The sequence below is a fragment of the Dromiciops gliroides genome, chromosome 3 (assembly GCF_019393635.1).
Source record: "Dromiciops gliroides isolate mDroGli1 chromosome 3, mDroGli1.pri, whole genome shotgun sequence".
NCBI classification, from domain to species: domain Eukaryota; kingdom Metazoa; phylum Chordata; class Mammalia; order Microbiotheria; family Microbiotheriidae; genus Dromiciops; species Dromiciops gliroides.
This window is the reverse complement of record NC_057863.1, coordinates 587,380,719-587,399,994: the sequence shown is the minus strand read 5'-3', so window position 1 is coordinate 587,399,994 and position 19,276 is coordinate 587,380,719. Positions and strand designations below refer to the sequence as shown.

The 19,276-nt window shown below is 41.6% G+C and overlaps 1 protein-coding gene across 2 annotated transcripts in view; it reads left to right on the top strand.

Moving 5' to 3' along the window:
- The window catches only part of CSMD2 (CUB and Sushi multiple domains 2), a 1,007,742-nt gene that overhangs the window by 296,919 nt on the left and 691,547 nt on the right, over nt 1–19,276 (top strand). The window lies entirely within an intron of this gene.

Genomic DNA, 19,276 nt, shown 5'->3' with positions numbered 1-19,276 from the left:
GGGGACAAAGGGGAGATGGGACCAAAAAAAATTGTGGGGAAAAAAAGAAGAAAGTAAGCATGTTTTCATAGTAGAAATGCCACTTGTGAATTAGTATGATGAGTATTTTGAAGTGTTATGATAATTGAATGTATACAATTTGTTACACTAGAGGAAAAGCTATCACTAGCATTGATATTTTATTCCTTACCTCTACCTCTTTAGAATCCTTGGTTTTCTTTAAGGCTCAGCTCAGCTTCTATCCCCTACATGAAACCTTTTATGGTCCCCCAGTTACTCCTCAATTTATCTCCTTTTTCCTTATCTGGTAAATAGAATGTATCCCACCTGGAGAATGTAAGCTCTTTGACCACAGGGACTTTTTGGTATATTTTTTTTCACTGTGTTCTCATTGTCTGCCTCAATACTGGTCACATACCACAGCAAGACCTTAATCAATGTTTGTTGAAATGAATTAAATTGGTATTTTCTCAGAGAACCCCTCCCTGTTCATATTGCCTGTGAAACACAATTTAGAAAACTATTGTAGCAAGATGGTTCCTATGCTGTTTCTTCTATTAAGTCAATATCCTCTAAAGATACATACATACATATATATATATATACACACACATATATACATATATATATATGCATGAGCATATGTGTATGTGTGTGGTTGCTCTCTAAATGTAAAGGCCACTGGCTCATGTGTGGCATAGAGATCTCATTTGGAATCTGGTCCATCTCTCTCCAAGGGAAATTGTCTCTTTTGCCTTTCTGAGAAGCAGGATTAGGGACATGTCTGAATGCTCCTTCCTTTGCCTATCTCCAAGAAAGATATTGGGCTAGAATTATATATACCTATTTATCAGACCTCAAATATTAGAAGTCTGGGAGCAAAATAGGTTTGGAATAAAAGTAATTATCCATGATGACCCTCAAGAGGAGGGTTGTAGTTAGATTAATATTGTCAGCTTAATTTACTCTCACAAAAATCTGGTTACACAAAAGACCATCATGATTAGTGAATAAATCCATTTATCCAAGAAAAACAGTAAGCAGAAGTCAGGGAAATTATACAGAATAGACCAAAGCATACACAATAATAATAAAGAGTAAAACAATTTACAAGACTAAGACAATTTCTAATAGTAAAAGAGCTCTTTAGCTCAGCCAGGAGAGAGAGAATGATCTCACCAAGGAGAATCTACGTTCAGACAGACTCTAGCATTACACACACTAGAAGCTTAGGTTCATGCTGGGGAAATAGCTTACCCTATGGGTCAGTAGCTCTGAGAACTGATCCCCAGTCCACATTTCTTCAGAATTCCACACCTTATCTCTTAAGACTCATTTCTTAGCTAACCAGAAATCACATCTCCTTTCATATCCATAGTCCCTAGCCTCATCCACAGGACTGTCTTTCCATCAAACTACTAGACTCATATGAGTAGAGGTATTACACTTGTAACTATTTATTTGTGAACTCTTTCCACCAAGGTGAGCTATAACCCATATTTTGACTGAGAATCTTAAAAATATTCCAGAGGCTCAGAGGGGTTAAGTATGTTTGTAGGGACACAGCTAAGAAACACCAGAGATGAGGTTTAATATAATAGATTTCAAAGGGAGAAGAAACCACAAAGGATCTTCAAATCTAACACATTCATTTTTAAGTTCTTTGCCCTATTAGTGCTTCTGTGCACCTGTTTCCTCATGTGAATAAACTGAGGCACATAGAGATTAAGTGGCTTACACAGGGTCACACAGCAACTCTGTATGTTACTCATATTTGAACACCAGTCTTTCCCTTCAAGGGTAGATTTCTAGTCACTGTTTCTTCTATCACAAGATTGAGAAGTACTTGCCCATTTAAAGTGGCAAAATATTTCTTAGATCTCCTCAATCTCATTAAGGTGAGGGGGTCTTCAGACTCCAAGGAGAAAAAGTTTCAGAGTAAGATTATAGGAAGTTAGAAAAGGTAAGGAATAAATAGGGAAAGATGGCCCATGATTGCAAGATCATGAAATGGGATAAAAACTCTGAGGTGATTCTGTAGATGTGTCCAGGTGTGGGTCCTCACCAGGGTCCCAGGACAGTGAATAATAGTGTCTACAGAATAGTCAAAGATGAACCGAGTTTGGCCAAGCTTGATCAGGCTTGCCAAAGCTACCAGGCAATTTGTGGGGTCAGAGGTGGAATTTCAATCAGAATGTAGAAGGCAAGTCATGTTCCAGTCTAAGCAAGCATGAATCCAGGGAAGAAGTCATAGTCATTCTAAGATGGTTTCAGAGCAAGCTCATGGAGAGTAATGATACAAAGGAACAGGGATCAGTTTGATCTTTGTCCAAGACTGAACTCAAGGAGAATAAAAATATAAAGAAATGGTTAAGCAATGGCCAAGCCAAACACAACAAGGCTAGATACAGAAAGGAGACTCTCAAGGTGAATATTGTTCTAATGGAATTTTCCTAGCACTATGTATTCCCACCTTTCCATACATATGATGCCCTTATTTTTAAATCTTAATCTTTATGTCATTTTCATTCTTTCTGTTTAACTCACATAATCTTTTCCCATTATTGTATTTTATTTTCCCCCAATTGCATGTTAAAATTATTTTTAACATTTGGGTGTTTTTTAAGTTTTGAGTTCCAAATTCTATCCCTCCCACCCTCTACCCTTCCCACTCCCTGAGACAGTAAACAATATAATATAGGTTATACATGTGCAATCATGTAAAACATTTCCATATTAGTAATTTTGTGCAAGAAGACTCCAATAAAAGAAAAAGAAAGTTAAAAATAGACAAGTAAGTCTATATTCAAACAATATCAGTTCTTTCTCTGGAGGCAGACAGTATGCATTATACAGTCCTTTGGGATTGTCTCGGATCATTATATTGCTGAGAATACCTATGTCATTCACAGTTCTTCATTGTGCAATATTTCTGTTACTGTGTACAATAGTCTCTTGGTTCTGCTTACTTCATTTTGTACAAATCATGTAAGTCTTTCTAGTTTTTTCTCAAATCATCCTTCTTGTCACTTCTTTTAGCACTATAATATTTCATCACAATCATATACCACAACTTGTGTAGCCATTTCCCAAATGATGGGCATCCTTTCAATTTCCAGTTCTTAGCAACCACAAAAAGAGCTGCTGTAAATATATGCAGTTTCCACCTCCTCCATTGGAAAGAAGGATAATAAAATTCTTGTAACAAATATGCATAGTCAAGCAAAATAAATTCCCACATTGCCCACGTCCAAAAATTATGCCCCATTCTGCTCCCAGAGTCCACCACTGCTTTTTCAGGAGGTGGATATTATTTTTTAAGGATCTTGATTGGTCAGTGTGTTAAATGAGGTTCTTGAGGTTCTTGTGGCTTAAGTAGGGTAGCAACTCCTTCCAGAATCCTTTCCTGATGCCCTTCCTTGTTACTGTTCTCCCCTTCCTCAAATTCCATTGTATTTGTTTCTAAATTTAAAAGATGCATTCTCCTTCCCCTCTCCCACTCTCCAGTAGAATGGAAAATGTTTGATGCAAGGGACTATTTTCTCTCTTGCTATCATAGTGTCTAGTACAGTACCTTGCACAGAGTAGATGCTTAGCAACACCTAGAGGAAGCTGGCTAGTGAGTTGGCTAGAACATAGGACATGAAGTCAGGAAGACCTGAGTTCAAATCCTGACTCAGATGCTTACTAGCTGTGTGACCCATGGCAAGTCACTCAATCTCTGTCTGCCTCAGTTTTCTCAATTCTAAAGTGGAGATAATAATAGCACCTATTTCCCAGGATAAAATGGAATAATATTTGTGAAGCACTTGGCAAACCTTAAAGCACTATATAAATGCTATCTATAATTATTATGCTAATTAAATTGGGTTCCTGAGGCATAACCCCATCTACATTGATTTTTCCTCTAGAAGGCTGTATGGGAAACCTCTGGTTTTCTAGTTCTGTCTCCCCTGTTGTCCTGACTCAGGGCTGGACACTGCCCTCAGTCCACCCTGGCTGCATGTAATATAATTGAAAGAATGTCTCATCGATTGTTTCATTTCCTTTTACAACATTCCTGTAAGGCAGGGATGATTCTTCCCATTATAAGTAAAAATCAATCAATCTGCAAGTTTATGAAGAGCATGGGTGAATGTGCAGCAGCCCATGACCCACAGCTGGCCATGGAAGCAGAGCCAGGCTCCCATAATCAAATGAGCACTAATTAAATGCCTCCTGTGAGCTTTTTGAGAGACAATGTGGTATAAAGTTGATCTAGAAGCAGCCTCAGAATCAGGAAGATCTGGGTTCAAATTCCACCTCTGACACATACTATTCGTGTGACAATGGGCAACATCTTAGTGCCCTCGGCTACACTGTAAGACTGAAGTTCGGTCTCTTGCTTACAGTGGCTGTGTGGCCCTGAACAAATCGCTTAATCTCTCTGGGCCTCAGTTCCTTTTGTAAAATGAGGGGGTTGCACTGGATGGCCCATGAGATCCTTCCTAGCTCTAAACTGATGATTCTGTGATCTCTATCTAAGGCCCTTTTATTTTCCATTAAATAGGAATCCCCCCCTCAGGTTCACCCCTTCATCAAGCTGGGCCATTTAAGTCTCAAATAACTACTAAGGTCTGGAACATTGTCATAATCCTAAACTAAGTAGGGGTTCAGGTGGAGGTAAGAAATAGATAACAGGAAAATTGCCCTCACAACTTTCCTATGATTATCCCCAATACCAGCAGCTATGAAATCCTTGATTCTGAATGGTCCTACCTCAGCCTCCCTCACCCACCCCAGCCCTCTGGCCAGATTAACTCTTTGACTACTGTAACAAAATGATGGGATCTGATTGCATGCTGTTTTAGGGAGGGAAGAGAGAAGGGAAGGAGGGAGAAAAATTTGGAGCTCAAAATCTTACAAAAACGAACATTGAAAACTGTCTTTACATGTAATTTGAAAAAAATTAAATACTATTAAGAAAAAAAATAAGTAATCCAAGGACCTTTTGGCAAACATCAAATAGATGATCCTCTCTAGATTGTGAATTTCATGCAGGGCAGTAGAGCAACAAAAGGTTGATAGGGTGTGGAAACTGGACTGAAGTCAAGGCCCTGAAACCAGAAGGCTGATCTCAACTCTAATCCCAATTCTCTGTGACCATGGGTGGGTTACTTCCCCTCTCTTGGTCTCAGATTTCCCATCTGTAAAAGGATGCTGGATTTGACTTCTAAGGTCCTCTTCCACTCAGAAGGTCTTTGACTAAATGATTTTAAGGTAGCACTTTTCCTTACTTGTGGCAGACACTTAATAAATATTGGTTAGATTGGATTGGATTAAGTTTATCTCAAATTATGTAGCATAGCATTGAATGTCACATAAAATATTGCACAAACTTTGTTCCATAGACTGATTAGGAGTTTACTACAGTCATCCAGAGGATCGGATTACGAGGGTCTGGTGACAGAAATAGGAACAGCTGGGAAGGTATAGTTAGGAGAAATATGGTAGATGAAGCTAATTAGCTATTAGGGCTCAAGAAGGAGTTAAAGGTGACTGTGATATCTTCCCTGGACCAATAGGAAGATGGTAGCATTTCTGACATCAGTAGAGAAATCAGTGGGGGTGGACTGAGGACATGACCATTGCTTCCTTTGGTGAAGGTTATATGTAGTTGTTACTATATCTATGTCACTTCGATGGGCTATTGTAAGGTTTATATATGGGGTTTCCAAGGAACGTTTCCCTAATGAAAGCCCCTGATCCATCGCTGGCCAAAGTGACTCATCAGAGTCTGTATATAGAAGCAGTTGAATGAGCTAGAGATGTTTAGCCTGGAGAAATGAAGACTCTGGGGGGCACATGACAGCTGTCTTCAGGTATTTGAAAGGCTGTTAACTGGAAGAGGGATTAGGCTTGTTCTACGTGATCCCAGAGGGCAGAAATGGAAGCAAAGGGAGGAAGTGGCAGGGAGACAAATTTAGACACGATGTAAAGAAAAGCTTCCTCACAATTAGGGATGTTTAATATTGGTCTATGGAGACGGGGATTTTCCTGTCTCTGGAGGTCTTCAAGCAAAAGGTGGAAAGAAGATCATCTGTCAGATGTGGTAGAGTGGGGTTTCTTTCTCGGGTATTGTTTGGACCAGATGACTCCTGAAATTCCGTGAATCTGTGTGCTCAGAAAAGATTTGGATCACCCACAGAGCAGCAGGAGGCTGAAGCTGGATGGATTCAGATCCAGGCAGGACTGGGTGGTCTTTGAGATTCCTTCCAACACTGAGATGTGATTCTGGAAAAGTGGGCCCATCTTTGCTAATAGGGAACATTGATGGTGCCTGAACCAAGTGGCCCTGTAAATTGAAGAGAGAGGACCAAAGGGCCAGTATTGAAGGGGGAAGGGGTTAAGGTTGAATGGGCGGTCTTGAGTCAGATCCACAACCACATGGCAGAGCCAGGAGCACATTTGAAATCAGTGGCACCAGGGCTGGTATCTTAGAAAGTGACCTCAGAAGCCATTCATCCCAGGTAGTTGTGCTGGCCACTTGCGTTAGAGAGACCTTAGGCTAAGAGCTCTGTGACTCAACATGTTCTATTTCACTTTTCCCTTTGTTGTCAATGGCCTTAAACTTTTTTGGGCTATTTTCAGCCTTACTATTTGATTTCATTCAAATTCAAACCAATAAACATTTATAAAGGGGGAGAAAGGGAGCCAGCCATGGACTGGTGGCAACAGGAAGAAACAAAAGAGGGCACCTTCCCACCCACTGGGGAATAAAGTAGACAAGAAAGAAAATCCCATACTAAATGCTCACTGGATCATAGATACTGCCCATCTTCTTCCTGCCCAGGCTCCTTTTCTTTTTGGTTCTTTTTTTTTAGGATAGGGAAAGACAGAAAGATGGGGTGAGTTCCACTTTGGAGCCCTTGAGTGTAACTAGAGAGGGGGTGGCTTCTCCCCCTTTTGCATGGTTAACGGGATGAAAAGCTAATCCAGTCTCCACCCCTGTAAGTCTTCTATCCATCTGCCACCACCATCACAACCCCCAAATTCAGGAATGTTCCCTGTTAGCAGCTCCTCCTGTTTCAGTGTCCTTCCCACCAAGCAGCCCCGCCTCTTCATGCCCATTTCCATAATCTCCAAAGTGGATTTGAGAATCACTGAATCTTAGAGCTACTGGAGGGCATCTGAGCAGCTGTCTCCTTCTTTTATAGGGATTTTGCTGCAATGAGGACAAAATAGCAAGGGGAGAGGGTTCCCTAAGAGTGTGTGGGGTTAATGCTCCTAATGTGGATGGTGGATGGCATGGGTGGGGATGAGAGGGATTATCCTAGTTTGCCCATATTAATTCTTGCAATTCTCCAAGTCACACACATGCCCTAAACACACAATCCGATTACCAAGGCTCGGAGGATTTCAAGAGGCTCAAAGCATCAGACCCATAAGTTTCTCTAGCTGGGCTTTTGAGCAGAGGCCAGACTATGGAGTAGTACATATGGCACTATACTTAGAGTCAGGAAGATCTGGATTCAAATCCTACCTGTGTGACCCTGGCTATCACCTCTCTGAGCCTCAGTTTCTCCATCTATAAAACGTTGGATTTGATAACTTTAAAATCCATCCCAGCTCTAAAAGTATGATCCAATAGCTGGATGGTCGGTCTCCCAGTCTCAAACATAATCCCTACTCCATCCTTCACTCAGCTGTCAAATAATGTACCTAAAGTGCAGATCCGATCATGCCATTGCCTCTCTTCAATAAACCCCACTGGCTGCCTATAACATTCAAGATCAAATGTAAAATTCTTTTTCAGCATTCAAAGCCCTTCACAACCTGGCCCTTTCCCCCCTTTCCAGTCTTCTTATACTATGTCCCAACTCCATCCTTTCTAACCTCCCTGCTATTTCTCATGCAAGACATTCCATCTCTTGAACTTGTTTGTTTTCACTGATTATGCCCCATGCTTGGAGGCTCTCCCTCCTCATTTCCAATGCCTAGTTTTCTTCAAGCCCAAGCTGAAATCCTACCTTCTACAAGGAACTCTCCCAAACCACCCTAGATGCTAGAAGACTAGTGCCTTCCCTCTGTTGATTATCAACAGTTTAGCCTGTTTATATCTTGTTTGTAAATAGAGGGACAGAGATGTTTGGGACCTATCTTTCTATCTCCAGCACTTGACACAGTCCCTGGAACATAGATGAGGTTTCATAAATGCTTGTTGATGGACTGACTGACTGACTGACTGATTATGGTCCTAGCCAGAAGGCAGGGGAGGCAGGCTCAGATACTGTTTTGGTTTAGTCTTTTTTAATCACCGCAGTCAGAGGCTCCTGTCAGAATTTCAGGGACGTACTTCTTCACACAACCAATCCATCCTCTCCTGCTCAGGTCCCACTTCTTATTATAGAATCAGGGATACCATTGCTTCTGGGAAGGGTGTGGTGATTGGCTATCTTGGCACTCCCCTCAGATTCCCTGTAACCTTTCAGCAAGAAACACTTCTCTTAACTATCACTTCCCAGTATGTTATCTCCTCCCATTAGAATGTAAGCCCCAAAGATCAAGGATTATTATTTTTTTTCTCTCTTTCTCTTATATTTGTATCCCAGGATCTTTGAACAGTGCCTGGCATTTAAGAAGTGTTTTAAAATGCTTTTTTCTTGTATTCATTCACTCATTCATTCTATGGCCCTGGCTTGCCTTTTCTGATCACCCTATTCTTCTGTCTCCAATGGTTATAACAAGCCTCTTTCCCTGTCCATGGTGGAACCCCAAGACCATCAATGTAACCTTATAATCAAAAACTGAAAAGAATAAAGGGTTTCAAGTCAGAGGACCCAAGTTTAAATCCCAACTCTCACCTATACTATCCATATGACTTTGGACAAGACCTCTCTGAACCTCAGTTTCCTCATCTGTAAGATAGGGATAATATTATTTGTATTCTATAGGTTTGTTATTTTGATCATATGAGATAATGGCTAATGAGATAACAGAGAACATTTTAAACTAGAAAATACCTTCTAAACTAAAAGGGCTACCTCAGTGTGAGTTTAGTCTTCTGTCTCCAAGAACAACTTACCCACAGTTTTTTGGTTTTGTTTTTAAGTATCATTCAGGGAAAATTAAAGGGTAGGAAGATGCGGCTATACAACTATACAATAGGTTGCATAAGAAGATAGTGGAGAGAGGTAGTATTAATAGGCAGCAAGCTTGGTATGGGTCAATGATGTGGTCTGGCAACTGAAGAAACAAATAGGAATCTTAGACTGTATTCCTTAGTGGAAGGAAATATGGTGTCCCCAAATAAATGAATAAAATTTAAACATTTATTAAATTATCATTATATGCCAAACATTATGTGAAATGCTGGCTATACAAATACTAAAGAAAGAGAGTCCTTGCCCTTTAAAAGCCAATGTTCTAATAGGAGGAGGAAACATATACAGAGTGGTGGTGGCTAAGGGAGGGTGAGTTGATTTGCCAAGTTGCAGGATGTTTGAATAGAACCCTAGGGCAGTCAATTGACATTCTCTGAAAGCAATGGTGACATTGATTGCTGTGCCCAGAGCCAAGGGTGTAGAGTGGGGATAGGAGGGTAGGTTATGTATATGCTAAGCAGGAAAGGAAAGTGAACAGGGTGAAACAGAGTCATAAGTCTTCTACTAGTTGTCTGGAATAGATTCCTACCAAGCAGGACAACACAGTTCTTCACAGGTTGGGAGTTCCACGACTAAGCAGCTCAGTTCCTCTAAAGTAAAGTCTCTGGAAGTCCAGGATAGTAACAGCAGCATTATGGAAGCAGGGAAAGAAGATAGTTGGGATGAAGCATGGTAGAAGTCCAGCATTGGCTAGATAGAATGAGGGAGCATAACAAGCATTTAATAAATGACTTCAATGTGCTAAGCACTCTGTAGATATTGTTTTATTTGAGCCTCACAATAACCCTGGGAGGGAGCTGCTATTATGATCCCCAGTTTACATTACATTCAGCAAGTAAGTCTCTGAGGCCAGACTCGAACCCAGGTCTTCTTAACTTCAAGTCCAGCTTTCTACTGTACCACTCAGCTGGTGATCATTTTGTTCTACCATGCCCTGATTGGACAACTGGAGAATTGTGGCCAATTCTGAGTACCACATTTTAGGAAAGACATGGACAAACTAGAGCTAGGTCAGAGGAGAATGGCCAGATGGTCAAGAGACTGCCAATCATGCCAATTTTTTTATTGTTATTCACTCATTTCTTAGTTGCATCTGACTCTTCACGACCCCTTTTGGGGTTTTCTTGGCAAAGATATTGGAGTGGGCATTTCCTTCTCTAGCTCACTTTATAGAAGAAGAAATTGAGGCAAACAGGGTTAAGGACCTTGTCCAGGGTCACACAATTAGTAAGTTGTCTGAGGCCAGATTTGAACTCATGAAGAGGAGTCTTCCTGAGTGCAGGTACAGTTCTTCAACCCTTGTGCCACCTAGATGCCCATAATCATAGCATACAAGGATCAGCTAATGAACTGAGGATGCTTAGCTTGGAGAAGAGATGGCTTAGGAGGACATAATAGCTGTTCAAATACCTGAAGGGCTATCCTGTAGAAGAGAGGTTATTGGACATGAGGAAGAACTCACTACTCTGTTGTATAAAAATCTTTCTTCCTACATAAAAAGCATCATTAATTTAGAAGCCACCCCTTCTCTGCTCATCTTATCCTTGTTTTCCCCGCTTTTCTTAGTTTGTAGAACCTGATAAACCATTATATTGGATGAATGAATGAATGAAAAAAAGGATTTATTAAGCACTTACTATATGCCAAGCACTGTACTAAATGCTGGAGATTCTAATTAGAAAACCATATACTCCCTACTCTCATGGAGCTTAGACAACACATAGAAGAAAATCCAGTTGCAGCATAGATGGAAAGAGCCAGAAGTCCTAAGGGTACTAAGGGTACATCAGCAGGGTGGGTGGCAAGACCCACCTTAGGTCCTTAGATTGCTTAAGCCATTAAGATAGCAGTGTTTGAATAGATCCAGGAGAGAGAATTTGAAAATTATTGGTCTATCTGAAAACCATGATCAAGAAAAGAGCTTAGATATCATCTTCCAAGAAATTGTCAGGGAAGATTGCCCTGATATTATAGAAGCAGAAGGTAAAATAGGAATTGAAAGAATCCATTGATCACCTCCTGAAAGAGATCCCAAAAGGAAAACTCCCAGGAATATTATAGCCAAATTCCAGAGCTCCCAGGTCAAGGAGAAAATATTGCAAGCTGTCAAAAAGAAAGAACTCAAGTACTGTGGAGCCCCAGTCAGGATAGCACAAGATCTAGCAGCTTCTACATTAGAACCAGAGGGCAAAGGAATTGGGATTACAACCGAGAATCACATATCCAGTAAAACTGAGTGTTCTTTCAGAGAAAAAAAAATTGGGACTTCAGTGAAAAAGAGGACTTTCAGGTATGCGTGATGAAAAGGCAAATTTGATTTTCAAATACAAGACCCAAAAGAACCATAAAAAATTGAAGTTGGGGGACATATCTGGGGTCATGCAGTGGGTGACTGTCTTGTGTCTGAGGCCAGGTTTTAGCTGGGATCCTCTGTGTCACCTGGGGTCCACTGTGTCACCTAGCTGCCCCAAGATGACATCTTTAGGGTAAAATTGAGGGGTGAGAGGAATGTATTGGGAGAGGGGGAAGAGCAGAGGTAGCATGGGGTGAAATCTCACAGGAAAGAAACAGAAAAGGGCTTATGCATTGGGGAAGAGATGGGGGAGGAACAGGGCAGTAAATTAACCTTACATTCATCAGAATAGGCTCAAAGACCTTAATCTCATCAGAGTTGGCTCAAGGAGGGATTAACACACACTCAATTGGATGGAGTAATCTATCTAACCCTGCAGGAAAATAGGAGGAGATGGGGATAAAGAGAGAGGGACAAAAGAAGGGAGGACAGATTGGGGGAGGGGACAGACAGAAGCAAATCCCTTTTGAAGAGGGATAGGGTGAAAGACAATATATAATAGGGTAAATATCATGGGGAAGGGAATAAAATGGAGGGAAACAGTTAACAATAGTAATCATGAAAAAGAGAAAAGGGGGAAAGTGTACAAAAAAATATTTATAGCCTCTTTGTGGTGGCTAAGAATTGGGAATCAAGGGAATGTCCATCAATTGAGGAATGACTGAAGAAGCTGTGGTATATGATTGTAGTGGAATGGTATTGTGCTATAGGAAATGACAAATAGGATGATCCCAGAAAAACCTGGAAAGACTCATATGAACTGATGTATAGTGAAGTGAGCAGAACTGGGAGGACATTGTGCATAGTGACAGCACTATTGTTGGATGAGCAATTGTGAATAACTTAACTACTCTCAACAATATGATGATCCAAGACAATCCCAAGGGACTAATGATGAAGCATACCATCCACCCCCATAGAAAGAACTGATAAGAAGAGCACTTGTGGATTGTACATATATAACCTACATCAGATTGGTTTCTGTCTTGTGGAGGGGGGAGGAAAGGGAGGGAGGGAGGGAGAAAAATTTGGAACTCTAAATCTTATGAAAAAGATAGCAGAGTTTGTGGACTACAAAATGGTGGGATAGATGGTGGTGATTCCTGGAAGATCTTGGGAGTTAGTGTCAAGTAAGGCCTTGTTAGCTTCCATTTTATCAGGAGTGGAGTTATTGGCTTCCATCTCATTCAAACACTGTGAGCAGTCAAATAGCTGAGACAAGGGGGTAGAACACTTGTACTGGTGGCATTCCATCTGCTCAGACATACTAGATAGATTCTGGGAGCTGCCTGAGTTGGATCAGAGAGAAAAGGGGAGAGATAAAAGGTTTAGGGTACCCCTAGTGTCAGTGGTTACTTTCCACTGCCTAACAATCCTGGATGGACAAATATTTATTAAGCACCTACTTTGAGCAAGGTTCCATGCTAGGTGCTGAGAATAGAGAAATGAAAAAAAAAAAAGTATGGAACCCTTATCTCCATACTCTCAAGGAATTTGTAAGTTCCTGTTCTTTCCACCATTTCTCAGAGGTTTTACTTCCAGCTTTCTAAGTTGCTGCCACCTAATTCCAGTCCAAGCTTTCTATGCATCTTCCCCTAGAAAATCTCCCGCCCAGACCTGATTCAATCAAAGTTGCTGAAATACAGCCTAGAGCGCTTCCTATGGACTTGCCTGCTGCCCCATCTCTGGATGAAACTCTCTCCACCTTCTGCCTGTTCAAACACCATCTGTCTGAGCAGAGCCTTCCTATCTCGGCACTAGTGTGAAGTCAGACGTGTCACTTTGCTGAAGAAAAATACTGTTTAATTGGGTTCGAGTGATTATCACACGATGGTGGTACATATCTGAGACAACGAGTCCCCAGCAACATCCCAAAAGCTAATTAGCAGCATTTGTTTCCCTTTGAGCAAAGCAGGTTGGCTGGGGTTGGCTTTCTGAGTGTTTCTGAGATGTCACAGATCAACAGGTGAGGCAAGGCTGTGACTGGTTTGTGGCTTCAAGCAGAAGCTGGGAGAAAGAGTAGGCAGAACCATATGTGCCACTGGGAGAGAAGAGGTCAAATGCTTAGGTTGGTACTGCCCTCCCCTGACCCTGACCCAGCTTCCTGTCCACATGCTATGGAGGATAGGAGGTAGGGAGTGGAAAACGACAACAGGATGGAAATGCCACATGAATTATCTACCCTTTTCCGTAACCCACGCTACCAGCCTTCTGGACCCATATCCTATCCTCAGGTCCCAAGGGAAGTCCTCTTCTTATCTAACCTTCTTGCCAATGATCTCTTCTCCTTCTTACTTCTTGGTTGGCCTCTAACCCTCCATTCTCCTCCCTTGAGGGAGGGAGCCCAGTGTCCAGACTCTACCCCAACCCTTGAGCCCACTTCTCCCAGAAACCTAGTTCTACTTCAGTCCCCCTAGCTCCAGCCCACTTTCCTTTTTTAGTTAGTGGTGGTGATCTGGTCCCTACTTCCCACTGGAATGAGACTCTATACCAGGGCTTCTTAAACTTTTTCCACTCATGCCCCTTTTTGGCCCAAGATATTTTTACACGACATATAGACATATAAAAAGGTATACATAATCTTTTAGTGTTGCCAAAGTTTTTTGCAACCTAAATATTCAGTTATACAACCCTTTTATTATTGTTGTTTGTCCTTCATTATCGAAGAGGACCATGATATCAGGGTGATATCATGACTTGCGCTGAATTGGATTTAAGTTAGGCAGGGCTATGCAAGGTCACCAACCTCACTCTCTCCTCCAGGGCCATCTGGGTTCAATGGCAAGATATAGATCAGGACAACTGGAGATGGCTCTAGATGTTTAAGACAATGGGGTTAAGTGACTTGGCCAGGGTCACACAGCTAGTGTCTGAGGTGAGATTTGGACTCAGGTCCTACCAACTTCAGGGCCAGTGCTCTATCCCTTGTGCCGCCTAGCTGCCCCAGTGAGTGCACCCCCATATGAGGTCATGTGCCACAGTTTATGAAACTTTGCTCATCATTAGACCCCACTCTCTTCCCATAACAAATGTATGTGGCTATGTATACTGCTTGGGTGAACATGGAATCACTAACCATAATTCTTCTGGTAAGATGAAGGACCCCCAGGCTTTCCCATCTGACCTTCCACTATATCCTCCAGACCTCAAGCTTTGCTTTCTGACCTGCAAAGAACCCTAAGGACCGCTGATCTTTGTCATCCACCCCTCAGCTTCATCCTTGGGACTACCACAAGGCCTTTCTAGCCTCCCTGCTACCGAAGATGACTCCCACTATGACCTCTCTTGTGTGAAAAAGATCTGCAGGGTTTAAGTAGACAACAAGCTTAAGATGAACCAATGACCTAGAAAGGGTCATGTGATCTCAGGCTGTACCTTAAGAGACCTGGTGTTGAGGATAAGGGAGGGAGGTCATAATCTTACTGTCAGATCCCAGCACAGTGCCATTGTGTTCTCTTCTGGACACTGTATGTGAGGAAATTTATCTAAAGGATGATCTCCAGTATGGGGAAAGGCCCTGAGAATACGGCGCAAAAGTGGATTCAAGCCAACATGCATTTAAGCACCTACTATGTGCCAGCACTGTACTAAGTGGTAGGGTTACAAAGAAAGACAAAAAGTACCAGGCCCTGCTCTGAAAATGCAGTGGCCTGGAGAAGAGAAGACTTAAGGGGACACATTAGTTGTTTTCAAGTGTTAGAAGGACAGGCTTGGGGGGGCGGCTAGGTGGCACAGTGGATAAAGCACCAGCCCTGGATTCAGGAGTTCCTGAGTTCAAATCCAGCCTCAGACACTTACTGGCTGTGTGACCCTGGGCAAGTCACTTAACCCCCATTGCCCCTCGCAAAAAAAAAAAAAAAAAAAAAAAAAAAAAAAAGAAGGACAGGCTTGGACATGTCCTGCTTGGCCAGACAGGGCAGAACAAGGTGCAAAGAAATTGCAGTGGTAAATTTAAGTAAATACTTCCTAAGAATTAGAGTTGTCTAAAAGTGGGATGGGCTGCCCTAGGAAGTGCTTGTTTTTTTCTTCTGTTGCTGTTATTGTTGCACATCCTTCTTTCTCCAAGAAGACCGATGACAACAGGAAGTCTTGACTTGCAAGTGAATTAGATTTAGGTGACGCTAGGCTCTGTAGAGTCATCAGCCTCATGCTCTTCTCCAGAATCATGGGATTCAGTGGCAAGACATAAGTCAGGAGGACTGGTCATGGCCCAGGATGCATTGGGAGACCTTGGCCTTTTTAAGCTAAGGTCTCTCCCAGGTCTCAGTTTGTCTGAGGCAATGCCCATTCAGTGATTTTAGCCTTGATAAGAAATGGGGCAAAAGATGGCCTCCTTTAAGGATAAGATGAGATAATATTTGCAAAGGGCTTAGCACAGTGCCTGGTACATAGTAAGAAATATATAGGTTTTGTTGTTGTTGTTGCTGTGCAGTTGTTTCAGTCATGTGTGACTCTTCTTGACCTAATTTGGGGTTTTCTTGGCAAAGACATGAGTGGTTTGCCATTTCTTTCTCCAGATCATTTTACAGATGAGGAAACTGAGGCAAGCAGAGTTAAGTGACTTGCCCAGGATCACATAGCTAGTAAGTATCTGAGACCAGTTTTGAACTCAGGAAGATGAGTCTTCCTGACTCCTGGTTCGGCATTCCATACACTGAGACACCTAGCTGCTGGTATTAATGTTAGCTGTTACTATTTTTAAAGGGCTTTCTTGTTTAGGTAGGGACAACAATTGCCCGAGGTCATATATTACTACTACTAATAAGTAATAATGATAATTGGAAGTTATATAGTGCTCTGAGGTTTGCAAAATGTCATCTAATTTCCATTTTACAGATGAAGAAGTTGAGTCTCTGAGAGGTTCAGGGGGGCAGCTAGGTGATGCAGTGAATAAAGCACCAGCCCTGGATTCAGGAGGACCTGAGTTCAAATCCGACCTCAGCCATTTGACATTTACTAGCTATGTGACCTTGGGCAAGTCACTTAACCCTCATTGCCCCGCCCAAAAAAAAAAGTAGAAAGAAGTTTGGTTACTGTTCCTAAAACTCATAAATGTCAGAGATTGGATTCTAATCCGAGTCATCCTAACCCACACATCTAGCACTTTTCCAAAGTATCTTTGTTCAGGCAGTTCACAAAACCTGGAATGCCCTTCCTCTCCTTTTCATCGAAATTCCTACTGTAAATACCTGCAGCCCTCCCAGATCATATCTGTCCCTAACAATCCTTCTGCTCAGGCTCACTGAGCACTTGAAATTATAACTCTAGGCCCTTGTGGTCAAATATTGTGTTCTCTAATTGTCTGAGAGTGTGCCATATCCTCTATAATCCTGAAAGCTCCATGAAGGTAGGCACCACATCTTACTTACATTGTGTCTCCCTCAGTACCTAAAACAATATTCTGCTCCTAGTAAATGTTTGTTGAATGAATAGATGCAAATGAATGAATGAATGAATTTAGGCTAGTAAATTGATTTACTATTATTTACCAACCAATCCACAAGTATTTATTAAGCACCTACTATTGGCAAGACAGTGGAGGTACAAATATAGTAATTAATGTCTAGGTGAATTTATCTCTTGAATATCCCTTTCCCCATTATTTTAACTAATCCCTTCCCCCAAGGTGATGGAAACATCTAAATTCTCTTCTTTTCCATTATCTCCCCTCCTTCCCTTCTCTTTTTCCTCCCACATCTTTCTCCTTCATTAATTTATACCTTATATCATGTCACATTTCACTTGTTATTTCTAGACCTCAGTTTCCTTATCTATAAAGTATGGGGATTTTACCATCAAATCTCCAGTTCTGACATTCCCGGGTCCTAGGCTTCTCTCTTTTTTGCCTTTAGGTATATCTGCCCACCTGTGAAGAATCATTTAGGACCATTTAAAAGGATTAGAGTCATTAGCTCTGACTTGGGATGTTTGTCTATTATCTATTTATTATACTGTATAATTAAATTTGCATTGCTTCTAGCCCTCTTTTAAATTGTGTTGACACTTCATTGAGATTGAATGGCCTAAGTGTTCTGAACTTGACCAGGTCTGCCTTACCTGAAAATTAGAAGGTTTCCCCAGAGGGAGGAACATAATAGTAAGCCTGATATACTATATGAAAGACACTGTCCAGATTCGTGGTCCAAAGATGGCAGAGAACAAATGGACTACTCTACTTAAAGAATAGAGCTGATGGAAGCTGAATGGAGCTGATAGCCAACTAGACAGCCGAAAACTCAATAGGACTAACCAGAGGTCTAGTCTGGGCACAAGTGCAAGCAAAGGAGAAGAAAACTAAGTATTAGGTAGACAATATATCTGTGGTGTCGAGTAATGATGAACTTGGCTAGACCAAAATAGAATAAATGAGAATGCAATACACTATGGGTAGAATAAAATTTTATGTGCACAGAATAGAACATGATTCTATTATCACACATATGTATACACACATACAAAGGCACACAGTAGAGTCTCACATAAGCAAAGACCACATGTCTGGGTAATCTTGACTATCTCGACCACAGTTGAGAGCCCAGAAGAAATAATGCCCTCTGAGAAGTCCAAAGCACAATCAGAATGACCATTGACACATTCATGCTTTCTGTTCAATTCAGCAAACAATTGGATCCAAAGGCACTTCATTAGTGCACATAGTAGGCTTTGAGTCAATGTTTCATAAATTGAATTGGGGGGAGGGAGGCTAATGTTTGTGCGCTTGTTCAGAGGAGAGTCCCCCAGAGGCTCTTAGAACTGTAGTTTCTTTCCCTCAGATTCTATTTATCTTTTTTCCCCCTGGGGGAGATGCCATTTTAACAAAATGAGGTTATTTTTTTCTAACTTATAACAATCATTCATCAAGTGCTTGCTGCGTGATAAGAACTGTACTAGATGCTGCAGATACAAAGAAAACCAGAAATGGTCCCTGCCCTCAAGGAGCTCACATCCCAGCGGGAGAGACAGTGTGGAAGGAATCACATGCATACAAGTTATAGACAGAGTGCAGGAAAGGTCATCCGAGAAAGGAAAGCCGTCACAGCTGGGCAGGAGCAGGAAAGGCTTTGTGCAAACTGTGGCATTTGAGCTGAATCTTTAAGGAATGCAGAGAAACTAAGAGGTAAAGGTGAGGAAGGGGAGCCTTCCAACTATGGGCCACAGCTCCTGCCAAGGCATTGATAGGGAAGAGAGAGTGTTGGGCTTAAGAAGAGCCAGTAACTAGTTAGTGATGCTGGATGATCATAGAGTCTGTGGGGGGAGTGAAGTCTTAAGAAAACTGGAAAGGCAGGAAGAGGCCAAGCTGTGAAGGGCTTTAAATGCCAACAAATTTTATATTTGATCCTAAAGGTAATTGGAAGCCGCTGTAATTTTTTTGAGTAGGAGTATGAGATGGCTAGACCTAGCTTTAAAAAACTCAGTTTAGCAGCTGAGTTGAGGATGGACTGGGGTGGGGAGAAAATTGAAGCAGGAAGACAAATTAGAAAGTTATAGAGATTGTCCAGGTGAGACACGATAAGAACCTGCACTAGGGTGGTGGATATAATAAGTACTATTGGAGAGAGGGGCTATTATGGTCAGACAAGTTAATAGCAGCTGATCACCTGGTAATGAAAGAAACAGAAAAAACAGAAAAAATAGACTGCAAAATTTAATCAACTCAGCAGTTGGGCCCTTCAGTATAGGGCTTGTTGTTGTAGTTCAGTCATGTCTGACTGTGGCTCGATTTGGGGGATTTCTTGGCAAAGATACTGGAATGATTTGCCATTTCCTTCTCCAGCTCCTT